Source organism: Chiloscyllium plagiosum, unplaced genomic scaffold (assembly GCF_037043375.1).
Source record: "Chiloscyllium plagiosum isolate Xiang-an unplaced genomic scaffold, Cpla_swu_hap1 HiC_scaffold_38, whole genome shotgun sequence".
Lineage (NCBI taxonomy): Eukaryota > Metazoa > Chordata > Chondrichthyes > Orectolobiformes > Hemiscylliidae > Chiloscyllium > Chiloscyllium plagiosum.
This window is the reverse complement of record NW_028270176.1, coordinates 47,025,796-47,036,938: the sequence shown is the minus strand read 5'-3', so window position 1 is coordinate 47,036,938 and position 11,143 is coordinate 47,025,796. Positions and strand designations below refer to the sequence as shown.

General features: G+C 44.0%; 1 non-coding gene across 1 annotated transcript; it reads right to left on the bottom strand.

The window, feature by feature from the left end:
• Positions 1-291: 291 nt before the first annotated feature.
• Positions 292-383, bottom strand: trnar-ucu (transfer RNA arginine (anticodon UCU)). The gene is given in 2 exon segments: positions 292-327; positions 347-383. It is a non-coding gene; the product is annotated as a tRNA-Arg (tRNA).
• Between the last annotated feature and the right edge of the window lie 10,760 nt (positions 384-11,143).

Sequence of the window (11,143 nt, the reverse complement as noted above, 5' to 3'; positions counted from 1 at the left end):
AAGGAGCAGAAGGAGGCCATTCTTAACACCGATCCTGCCCCGCCACGTCATTCGATATCGTCATGGCTGACACAACAATGTTAAGTCTTTTTCCAGCCCATCCACGTCATCGTGTTGCCGAGTGGCTAACAGATATTTATCGGCCTCTATCATAAATAGACATCGAAAATGTACATCTGTGAGAGGAAAATGGTCCGTTTCGAGACGGTTGGGTTTCTGCATGAATATTACTGGTTTTGCAGATGACAGCCGAGTCTGGTCTGACCACGTTGCAATACATAAATTAAAACTCGACTCTGAGGGGATTCGAACCCACAACCTTTGAATAGCAGCTTTCGCAGAGATGTAGAAGTCCAACGCGCTTTCCATTGCGCCACAGAGCCGTGCATGCAGGGAGCTTTAAGCACACAAGTTTGCCTTTGACGCATTGCGTTCAGGATACCCATCTCGCGCCTGTCTGTCATCGTCACACTTTCCGGTACCTGGTCCTTATCCACTCCTGCTCTGGCTCATGAAGTGTTCGGTGACAGACTGCTGAATCGTTCTCATGATACTTAGCTTTACCACATGTTCAGATAATGATTTCCAGATAATCAATACTCTATAGGTGAAAGCATTCTTCCTAAATCTAATCCTTGTCTCCTGTCTTTCATTTATGTCACTCTGTTACTTCCCAATACAGGCTTATCCTTGTCACACATATCTATCCTCTTCATAAAATGAGCACGTTAATCGGTTTCTCATTCAGCCTTCTCTGCGGTTAGATAAACATCCCCAGCCTAGCTCGTGTACCTTCACAATGGGAGAGGTCCAGCCCTTGCCTTTCTTTTCATCTCCAGCGAAATTCTCCTCCTGCAATCAGACGCTTCCAGCAGTCTGGCGATTACAACGGAAAAGCAAAGTTCTCAGAAGAAAAACCAAAAGGTCTGAACAAAATCAGCAGCTCTTGTCCATCTCTGATGAGAAAGGAAAGTTAACGTTTCGAGTCCAATGATCCGTCTTCGGAACTGATGGGAAGGGCGGGTGGACGAAGAATGTGGAAGAGGGCAGACGGTTTCTAAAATGATTGAACTCGATGTTGGGTCCTCATGTTTGCATGGGCTGTTGGTAGAAAATTAGTTGCCGGTCTTTGGTAGAAAATTAATTGCTTGTGTTGTGTCTTGAAGAGCACAGCAGCAGACCAGAAACTGAAATGATTGCCTGGGAACACAGTGTCTCGATTAGAGTGGGGCTGGAAAAGCACAGCAGTTCAGGCATCATCCGAGGAGCAGTAAAATTGACGTTTCGGGCATCAGCCCTTCATCAGGAATACAGGCAGAGACCCAGAAGGGTGGGAACACATTGTAATGTTGAAGTACAGGAGACTGGAAGATCGGGATAGTTTTTGTTGATTCTGGACAAAACGTAAGTGATCTCAGCTTTGTCACCGACACTATTTTCCTCTCTCCATTGGAGAAAGGTCACATTCTGAGCAGGAAATACAGTTGCCTCGATTAAATGAACTGCCGACAAATCTCTGGAAGATGTGACGAGAAGCTTCCATAGTAAGGAGAGGTATCGGAAACCAGCAGTAAATGTAACTTACAACATAGAACGTTACAATGCTGTACAGGCACTTCGGCCCTGGGTGTTGCCGAGACCTGTAAAATAATGTGATGTCCATTGTAATGGAAAATCAACATTTATTTTGAAACCAATAAAGGCACAGGGAAACAAATAAGTAAGTACCTAACTTTGCAGAGGCATGTGTTGCAGACAGACTGAACAAAAATGTGAAGTTAAGCCGAAGTAATAGCAGACTTACAAGGCCAGTAAACTACCATATCAACAGTCAAGGAATGAGAAAAAAAACTCCGTGTCTGGAAATTAACCCGAATGTTTCATGCCCCTGAACTTGAGGTTTTGATAAGAAGAAGCGAATTCTACTATCAAGGGAAAATGTATTATTTGTGGAAGGTGAGCTCGTTACCTTTTTGGTAGATACAGGAGCAACATAGTCAGTCCTTAAATCAACACAGTTGAGAGAGTCGACGCAATGGATGCATCAGGAGTCGTGATACGAGAGAGCTTAACCGCACCACTATTGTGCGGACCCAGTAATGGTGAAACATTCCAATTCTCATTACTATTGTCGGAAATCTGTCCTTTAAATCAAATGGCTCGCGATCAAATTGTGAGATTGGGTCGGGTTGTGCAGTACCCTGAGAGGCTTGTAGGTAATACAAAAAGAAGCGCAAGCTGTAAATTACGACTCACGACCCCGATGCATGTCTATGAGTGGCGAGAAAGCCAGAGAACCAAACGTTCAGTAAGCGATTCACTCGCCCAGCAATCAAGTAACCATGTTAATTCCATTAACACCGATTTTATTGCTGGGGTTATGCTGCACTGCACAGCACACATACACCGTGATGGCCCTTACAAATCATAAGAGAAGGATTGTTTGAGGAGATTGGTTAAACCAGATCAGTTAGTATTGTGCGAAGTTTATTGGAATGATCACAGATGTGCAGTCAGTGTAAACTTATCCAAAGTATCTGTGACGGCAGGTAGACCCTATCCTTTTGATGTGTAAGGCACCTTTCCTCACGTACTATTGGCGAAGGCATCCAGCGAGAGGTGGCAGGATTTGAGATGATGGGTACTGCAGGCACAAAAAAGCGAAAGATTGTGTCTTCAGCGACGATGTGCGTATCTGATTCAATGCAGATATAAGGACAGATATGAAGAAACTAAATTGGCGAACTCAGGCAGATAGAGCAGTCCAGGTAACCCCCGCCAAGAGGGTATCCTGGCGATTAGCTATGGCAGATGTCTCGGACCCAAGATTAAGAAGGGTCCCTACTGAGCGCAGGGCAAAAGGCAAACGTGATCTGGGGCTCATACGAAGCTGTGAACCCCATAAGAAGTCCTCCGAAGTCTGAGTATCGTCCTTGCAGAACACAAGACTCGTTAAAACCCGAGGTTGTCAAAGGATACTACTTTGTATCCCTCCTTAAGGCTTGAGTGATAATTCCCTGTGGATAATCACCGGTGAGAGCCCCCATTGTTCCGGTCAAAAAGGCAAACATTCCAGGTGAATCAGGAAACGGAGTTTTGTTCAAGACCTGCAGGTAGTCAATTATGCTGTTGTTCCGACCGCCCCAAATGTTCCTTCCCCTTGTACTATATTAGCTCAAATTCCACCGGACAGTAAATGGTTCTCTGCTATGGATTTAGCAAATGTCTTATTTAGTGTACCGGTACACCCAGAAAGTCACTTCTGGTTCACTTTTCCATTCAAAGGCAAATCGTGTACATTCACGCGACTTTGTCAAGATGACTGTGAGTCCCCCGCCGTAATTAATGAGGCTCGATGCTGGAGTCTGGAGATTCTTGTTTTAACCCCGGGGTCAGCGCTTCTGCAGTATGTAGACGAATGCTTAATAGCAGCACCAACAAAGGAACAATGTGAGAAAGATACGCTTGCGTTGCTCTGCCATCTAGCCAGGAATGGGCACAAAGCTAGTTTCGCTAAACTACAATTTGTGCAACAACAGGTGAAGTTCTTAGGTCACTTCTTGTCTGAACAAGGGAAGGCCATTGGTCAAGACAGTTCAAGCAATCCAGCAAATTCCAAAGCCTCACACGAAGAAACAATTGTTATCCTTTTTGGTCATGCGCTCCTACTGTAGAATGTTTATCCCACATTACACAACCCTTGAGGCCCCCATAAATGAAATTTCCGATGGCTAAGAGTTGCAGAGCCAGAGACTGGAGCAGTTGAATTAAAAATGGCGCTCCAAACCATACCTACACTGGGGATTCCGAATCCAAACAAGCCTTTTGTACAAACGGTAGATGCATGACATCGGTGCTGATGCAGGATAATGTGGGAAAATTGAGGCAGGTAGCTTACATTTTGGCTTAACATCGACCACGTAGCGGCAGGATTGCCTATATGCCTGCGAGCCGTGGCTGCGGCTGATAAAGTTTGTTGTAGCGTCCAGGGACACAGTCGGCTTTGGATAATTAACCCTCCTTGTCCCACATGCATCCTTACTGGTTTCCGAGCAAAACACAGCACACATGTCGGCAGCACGTTGGCTCAGAAACAATACTGTGCTATTGGAGATGCCTAACATTTCAATAACGAGATGTAACGTCCGTAATGCTGCTCGCCTTCTCCCCACAGAAGGAGACGGAGACTCACATGACTGTGTCGCTGTAACTAATAAAATTTGCAGCCCAAGACCAGACGTGCAGGATTCACAAACTCAGAATCAGTATATGGCGTTTTTTTTGGGAATGGGTCAGCATTCAGGTGCAAACGGACAGGCCAGAATTGTGTTTGGTATGCTGTCGTAACTACTCATGAGGTAGTCAAAACGGAATCACTCCCTTGTCATCTGTCAGCTCAAGCAGCGGAGCTGATTGCCTTGACTGAGGCATGTAAATTGGCTGAGTGAAGTATAGTGAACATTTACACCGACAGCAGATATGCATACGGGGTTGTACATAATTGTGAAACTCTGTGGAAACCCAGGGGCTGCTTGACCTACTCTGGAAAGCCCAAAATACACCGTGGCCTGACTTCTGACCTCATGGAAGAGGTCCTACCGCCTAAATCATTCGCTGTTTGTAAATGTGAAGCCCACACGAAAAAGTACGATTCCCTTTCTCAAGGCAATGCGAATGCAAACTCAGCGTGAAGGACGGCAGCCCAGCAGCCGCCAAGTGATCAGTTGACATGTGTATGTCAAATTATTGTAATCCAAAGCAGACTAATGGGAGGTCGAGTCGCAGGCCATGCCGAAGGACAAGCGTGAATAGACAATGGCAGGGTGCAGAATGAGGGAATGAGTGTAGTGTGGCCCCATTGATAAACCCTGTCTACCGCGATCATTATTCCCATTCCATGCCAATTAACACACAGTGAGGACCATGTGTCAAAAGGGGGGATGTACCGAATAAAGTGGTATGATTTTATCTTGATATGTAATTTGGTTTCCATGGTCGAATCTGTAACTCCTTTTCTGACATGGTGCAAAATAATTTTCCAAAGGCCATCTTAGTCAGTCCGGGACTGAGGTTCAGAAAAGAACAAATATTTCTGTTTTTTTTTTGTAGTTTGCTGTGTTTACATTCTCCCCGCCTCACTCTGCGTAGAAGGACTTATAAACATCATTCCTGTCAGTCCAGGTGAGACACTTTGTGACGCGGGTAGTTTCATTGGCAAAGAAAAGACATTTATCCCCATGAAGCTTCCTTTCACCCTCTGCCTGCCCATTCATTCAATTTGATCACTGCTATTCTGAAAAATTTCACCTCTGCTCTCCTGTTGTTATTCCGTAATTCGAGGGAACCTCGAACCGAATCCCAACATCATATTAATTTTCCGTTGTTTATGTTACATCAATGATCAGACCAGAACAAGCTAGCAGGGAGTTGAATAACACATAAAAAGATTTTTAAAATTCCTTCCAGAATATTAACCGACTGCAGAGTCAGAATATGAGAAATGTCACACTGCACTGATATTTCGCCCATTTCACAATGCACAGATACCCCTAGACGAGTTCAGTCTTTGCAAAATGTTTATTTATAATTGTGACAATTCCCTGGGACAAATCCTCCCTCAATCCACAAAAATGTATGCTACCAAAAACTATTTCAGTTCAGATTAAAATCGCTCAGGATACGTTCCATCAACCCAAAGTTACCTGCGCCATGTCAATTAAAGTGTATCCAGATGAGGTTAGATCTCCCAGCTTCGTCACCCAAAGCTCCCTATTCCATGTCAACAGAAGTTGCGCCGGCCTAGTTTGGAGCTCCCAGCCTGGGCGTTTCACGCGCCTCTCTGCCTTCATAGAAGGACTGCATGCTCACGGACTTGGTCACTGGCAGAACGAGTAGACATTCACGCGTTCATTCCACTCTCAATTTCCGATCGGATCTTCGCCATTGCGTCACTAAATTTCTCTGATTCCAGACCTGGAAACCGGTGTGATTGAAGTGTGCAACCTTTGTTGTTACCTTGTCTCGAGGCACTGGTAAAGTAACGATGTGAAACTTCGTTGTTATTGAAACTTACATTTCAACAATTTCTTGAAATCTATCGAACTCAGTCTTCAACATTCTCAATTATGGAATCTCCACAGCCACTGAGGACATCGAAGATGACGATACAACCCAATCTCAGTAGGTTATCCTCTTGTGCATGTGGTGCTGTTCCTCGCCAACCTCGGACATTACATTTCTTCCTTTTACTGTTGGTTATTTATTCATGTGATCGTATAGTGGCTCGTCCTCTGTATTGTGGCCGCAGCAACCTTCATTCAAATCCGAGTATCAGTAATGCGCATTTGTTCCATGTTACTCCACATAACCCTTGCAAAACAAACGCAGAAAGGAAACAATCAATTTTTAAGGTTAAAATGCTCTCGAAGGTGGTGATACTTTTGCTTCAAACTTTATCTGCACCCAATATCGGAGACGTTTCTCCCTTTCCCAATCTCTGTTCTTCATTTCCATCCCTCCTCCCACGTCACTGGGGCATTGCACAAACTAACATTCACTTTCACATTGACACCGTTAAGTTAGTGTTGCAGCTGTCACTCTTGTTAGGTGAACTTGCCCCAATACCACCTTGAGGAACTTTAAGCCACTTAATGCAATCAGATAATGTGGTTGGGTTATCAATCCTCATGTAAAGTGTTTGATTTGCATGGACCAGAGTTCATTTGAGCACTGGGCTCATGAAAAAGACACAGAACAGTATCGAAGAAAAGAGACTTTATTGGAAAAGACTAATGTTTGTGAATTCCCCACATTTATTTCAAGTCTTTATTCGTCTCTCGCTAGAGTGTTATGTACAATGCTGCAATTCACATAAAAGAAGCGATATGACAGCTGTGGAAACGGTGCAGAAGTGATTTGTCAATATATTGACTGGATTGAAGAACTTCTGCTATGAAAGAGTTTAGACAGACTGGCCTTGCTTTTGTGAGAGCAGGAGAGATTGAGAGGAGACAGTATTGAGATGTAGGAAATAATGAGGGGCATGGATTGGGTACACTGAACGAAATATTTCTCGATGGTGGATGGATCAATCAAGCATAGATTTAAGATAAGAGTCATAAACAATCGAGTAGCTCTACATTAAAAAAACTTTATCAGCTAGGGAGTGGTTGGAATTTGGACATCACTGTCTGTATATGTCAGAGCGGCAGAAATTCTGATAATCTCCAGAGATACTTAACTGTGAATTTGTAATGCTTAAAGTATACAACGTTAAATGATGTAAAATGAGATGAGGATAATCAAGCAGGTGTTATTGACAAGAACATGCACAGGTAGCTTGCAGCCTCAGTTAGCTCTGACATCCACCGTGTGGCGTTTGGTAACCTCAGTTGTCACGTGAGAGGCCAGGGTTCATTTTCCCGCTGGGGCGACTCTGACTGTTTCAGAGTTTCAAGGTTTGTGTAAAGATCTGCAGTTCCGGTGAAGGGTGCAGATGGTGTGGGGATGTTCGGTGGTTTTGAGAAGTTGGTTTGCGGCCGTTTCCTCCCTTTTCTCGGTGATATCCTCAAGGCAGATGAAACTCGTGTGAAGCGCTGCTGTCCTGCAGCGTTTCGAATTGGTTTGATTTATTTCCGACTGATTTCAGTTGCTGGTACTTGTCGTTCTTTGCATGTCCCAGTATGTTGAGTCCAAATCAACTGTTTTTTGATGGAGTCATTGGATGAGTCTCGTCATTCTAGAAATTCTCTGGCTGTCCTCTGTTTAGCTGGCCCTATTACTTTTGTGTGGTCCCAGTCGAATCTGTTGTCCTCGTCATCGCTGTGCATTGCTACTCGGAACAGCTGGTTGTGTTGTTTAGTGGATCCTCCAGAAATATTTTGCAACAATAGACATTCCCGCAGATTCATTGTCAAAAGCAACGCCAGGAGGACATGCCATTACCCAACAAAACAATCTCTCCACTTTATAGGTAAAAGTATGTCTCGGCACGTACAGCCAGACTCCTCTGGCCACTCGGATGTATGAGACAGAAACCGAAAGACAATATTTGACAACAACTCACCAAAAATGGACCAAATACCCATCAAAGACAGGACAAATTTGGACAAACAATGTTGCCTGTAGTGACTGCAGGAAACAATATAAAGAACAGACAACTCACGATACGCATTCTTGAAGATCAACTTGACACGAAACACCACTGTCAGGTGTCTGCAGTAGGTTGACTCATGACACTGAGTGTCGCTGATTCCGTGGCTGGAAGCTCGGATTGTGTGACAGTCTGCAGCAATGGAGAGTGCGTTGCTGAAAAAGTACAGCAGATTGGGCAGCATTCAAGAAGCAGGAGAATGGACGTTTCTGACATGAGTACTTCATCAGGCATTCGGCCAAAACGTCGATTCTGCTACTCCTCGGATGCTGCCTGACCTGTGTTTTTCAGCACCACACTCTCGAATCTGATCTCCAGTATCTACAGTCCTCACTTTCTCCTCCGTCTGCAGCATTGGTTAGTTCCTTGTGTGAGAAAACAGTTGAGATCACCAATGTAAAATTCGTTTGCGGATTGAGATATACAACCAGGTACGTAACCCAAAAGAGTGTTTCTGTTGTTTTGAGTTTCCTGGCTGTACAATGTGTGCTTCTGTGATCGTACAGTTGGCAGTGCTCTGGGGAGCGGCTGTAGTTATCTGCGTTCTGAACCGAGATGCTATTGATGCCGTTTGATTTGTTCTTGATTTGTGAAACAGTAACACAGTGACGGATCAACTGACATTGCAAGAAGGCAGACAGGCGTGGGAAATATCGAGGTACTTGTGACATTTGATTAGAGATCACCGAAATCAAGGAGAAAATAATTTTGAATTCTTTCGAGTTGTGATGAAGAACAACCAGGGAAATAAGTCACCAGCGGGTATAGTTTACAGGGCACTCACAGGAACCAAAATGCGAAATAAAACGTACAAAATGACGTAGACAGATGAAGGATGACAGTAATCATGGGTAAACTGACTTCCACTCCCCAGATCCCCTAACTCCCACTCCCAGCACCATTGTAAACAAATGTTAGCGAGCCATAAACACCAACGTCGTCCATTGGAACGATCCAAGTCTTTTCTAAATTTTCGATTCGGCTATTAGTTTCAGTTATTTTTCTTTCCTGGGAAACAATCTTTTTCATTGTTAGCATTCGGAAAGGAAGCTATCCTTTTTGTCAGGGAAAGAACATTTTACTAAACTTTGTGTCATGTATAATATCCCTCTGCGTCACACGTTTCTTCTACTTTCTCTCGATTTTAATAGTAATCTCTCTTTTGACTCTTCCGACCAAAGTGCATTACCTCATAATCCGGACATGAAAGTTCACCTGGATAGTTTGTCCCCATTCACCCAATCTATCTATATGCCTATGCATATTGCCATGATCTTATCATAACATGCGCTCCCACGAGTGTGTATTGTCAGCAAATTTGGACACATTTCACACTGCCACTTGCTCCATGCTATTAACAGAGAGATAATTGAAGCCTTGAACATACCCAGTCTTGACAGGCCTTGGCTGAAATACTTCGACATACTTGCTGCCAACTGAATATGAGAACATCCTCCTCATTTGTTTCTTAAAAGGGGAACGCCTTCCCCTGAGATTGGGATCACTGGTCCTGCACTATTTTGGATATAAACAAGAGCAGGACAAACTTTTAAAGTAAAACATAATCTCCCTGGCGTTTCCAGTGCCAGTCCTGAGTTTTCGTTTTTCACCTCTGTTTGAACAAACTGCCTTGATTAGCACATTATTATTGACAATGACATATCTGCTTCACAGGTGCTTCAGTGCCTGTGATTAAAGTAGAGCTGAAAAGCGCGATAGAAGTGCATCTTTATTAATCGACCATTGCCGTGTTATGAATCTCTCTGCTCATGAAAAGGGATCCTTCATATTCATTCTATCTCTCATCAATACCGAGCACATTTCCCTCAGAGTTGATTTTACATGTTTTCTTGTTGGAAGAGTTATCGCTGCAACTCCAGAAATCTCGCCTAAACAACTCGATATGTTCTCAGGTCTGCTCATCTCTTGACATGCAGGAAACTTGCGTTCTGAACAAGAAACGGACCTGACTCAAAACGGACCTGTTTCTTTATTCACAGATGATAAAGAAAAAGCATGGGATATGGGTTTCACTGAGTTTATTTGAAACAAGTTGTCTTTTTCCATTACACGTCTTCACTCCTCGTCCTCTGGTCAATTACCCTGGTCAGAGACAGCAGTTCCTCCTGACCATTAATCCGCCCATCCACAGTTCTTTCTCCCACATCATTATAAACATCCCCAAGACATTTCCCATTAATCTTCTTTGCTCCAAACAAAACATTCCCACGGTCGTGAATCTCTGTACATGGTGCAAAGTAGAGGATTGTGAAAAGATTCTGGGAACATGTTGCCACTTGTCCAGTGGGAAAACTGTCAACAAGCAAAACAGAAATCCCAGACTCAAGCTTTCTGAATCTTCACATAATCCTTGGGCCGCGGATTCAGTGGAAAGTGAAGGGTGAAATGGCCAACTGGGCAGAGACCGTTTAGAAATCTTTCCGTTCTTTCGGAGGCCGGTACTTTGACTCTGATGTTCTCTGGACATGAAATGATCTATGATAGTGAAGGATTCTCGTTCCAGAACGTCAGGATGTCAAATCTCATCTCAGCTCCAGGGCAATCCGAAAACGCGGGAACAGATAGAACAGTGAAAGGCTGGAAGTGAGACAATCCCAGTTGGAGGATAACTGGTTCCGGTGTCATGGGTGCGTCTATAGAGGGTGGGCTCAGACTATTCCCATGTCTTCACCGTGAATTTCCCTGGATTGACTTAGGAAAAAATGCTAATTAAGGATGATTGTCAATATGGGAGGAGCAGGCTGCAGCTTACATTCGGGGGTCATTGAAGCCGTTGGCTCATCAGTCTCTGTGAAGATGTTAGTCAGTGCGTTCGGCTCTTCACTGACAGGTTGCTGTTCTCCTACGAACCAGGAACAGAGCGACAGCTGTTCTCACACCAACCGGTTTTTTTTTTTTGTCCACACAGTTTTGCGTTTTTACCAAGGTCAGGAAAATATTCCTCAGAAGGCTCAAAGGGAGAAGTTCCCC